Source organism: Orycteropus afer, unplaced genomic scaffold (genome assembly GCF_000298275.1).
Source record: "Orycteropus afer afer isolate SDZICR_OR568_19922 unplaced genomic scaffold, OryAfe1.0 scaffold01079, whole genome shotgun sequence".
Classification (NCBI taxonomy): domain Eukaryota; kingdom Metazoa; phylum Chordata; class Mammalia; order Tubulidentata; family Orycteropodidae; genus Orycteropus; species Orycteropus afer.
This window is the reverse complement of record NW_006922666.1, coordinates 33,006-34,927: the sequence shown is the minus strand read 5'-3', so window position 1 is coordinate 34,927 and position 1,922 is coordinate 33,006. Positions and strand designations below refer to the sequence as shown.

Genomic DNA, 1,922 nt, shown 5'->3' with positions numbered 1-1,922 from the left:
ATAGGACAAAAAATATATATATATATTTAACATTAAAAACATTCACAAAATTTTATATTACACAAAAGTACATTTAATGACTAAATAAAATTCTATATAAATTCAACTAAGTATGCAATTGCAAAATGAACTTTATTCAACTATTACTTTTCAGTTAAAATTAGAATTTTTAATATTCCCAGAGTTTTCAGTATCTAGTTTTAAACACACATCATTAGCTAATGTTGTAATTGTCAGACTTGACATATTTTTTCAGGAATGAGAAGTGTAAGCACTTTGAAGACTCAAAGTAAGGCTTGAATCCTGGACCCATCACCTACCAGTTTTGTGAGCTTCCAAGTTACCCAAACTCACTGAACTCAATTTTGAAAGCCATAAATGTAGATAATAATGCCTATTAGTTTCCCTGGTAGATTTCAGTTATCATACAAGTATGTATCAAGATAGATTTACACACATTTGCATGGAATTTGCATTTTAATCTTTAGAAGAGCACATTATGCTCATTCACCTTCTGAGTGGGGATTCTCAGTTTAAAGATAAAATCCAGAGAGCTACTGTTCCGATAAATTCCCCTATTCTTTAAATGAGACAATGCAATCTCTATACCCTGATACCTCCTACACCAGCTTATGATAAATGGTAGCTTTTGAATGGAGAAAATACCCTTGCTATCAAAAACTAATCCAATATCTAATATAGTGTCTAAATGCTGTAGCAATCAGGGTCACAAAAAATTATTTTAAATTGACCGATAGAAGTGTTCAAGGGGCAATTTTAAATTACAGCTTGCCAGATAGGAAGTCTGTATAGCATAATACAGTAGAAAGTAAGGAAGAGGAAGACTACCATGGCTCAAAACCTGGCTCTGGAACTTCTTTTGTGACCTTTTGGAAGTTGTTTGACTGAGCTGTTCCTCAACTCCTCGTAAGCAATGATAAAGATATACAACCACCATAGACCTTAAAGTATCTCTACAATCAACTTTTTTAAAATGGTCTAAACTGAACAACAAGATAATAAGAAAATGACAAAATAAGAATGAGAAAATGCAACAGGATGAATGCAAATGAATAGAAACAATGGCTAAAAAAAATCCAGACACATAGAAGTCCCAGATGTAACATACAGATTTTAAAAAAGCTCTATGCATTTTCAAAATTAAAATCTTTGTCATTGCATTAAAAATTATATTAAAATAACTCAATTAAAACTTTAGAAATGTAATTCCATTTAATAAAAATAAGAGATAAATGAATGCTTTAAAGTCCATGTTAAACACAAGTGAAGAAAGAATTAGTGAACTGGAAAATAGATCATAGGTACATATTTGAACTGTAATATGGAGAAACAAAAGGATGATAAATACATAAAAGTAAGCAGAAAACATAAGTAAAAGCTCATATATATGCAATTAGGAATCCAGAAGGAGAGGAGCTTAAAATAATAGGGCGGGAATATAATTTTAAGGAATATTGACTGAGAACTTTCTAAAACTCTCTCTCTTTCTCTCTCTCTCTCTCTCTCTCTCTCTCACACAAATACATCAAACCACCCATGAAAAAATCACTATGAGACCCAATAAGAATAACTGTCAAAAAAACAAACTATTCTAGGTGCATTAGGTGCATAATGGTGAAGTTGCTTAAAACTAAATATAAAGAGGAAATATTGAAAACAGTAAAATAAATAAATAAATAAAAGACATTGCCTTCAAATTCAGAGTAGTAACAATTAGAATGCCAGCTCCTTTATTAATAGAAACAAACAAACAAACAAAAAATACAGAAGAAAAGAATGTATCTTCAATGTGCTGAAGGAAAATCACTGCCAACCTAGAATCCTATGGCAAATAAACTTGTTTAATTAGAATAAAAGCAAAAAAAAAAAAAATAGATATTTTCAGGGGAAAAAAAGAGAGA

The 1,922-nt window shown here is 30.3% G+C and overlaps 1 protein-coding gene across 1 annotated transcript in view; it reads right to left on the bottom strand.

Annotated features, from left to right (window-relative positions):
* The window catches only part of LOC103212728 (cilia- and flagella-associated protein 47), a gene marked incomplete at its 5' end in the record, with an annotated part of 285,428 nt that overhangs the window by 257,828 nt on the left and 25,678 nt on the right, over positions 1-1,922 (bottom strand). The gene's annotated exons all lie outside the window — the stretch shown is intronic.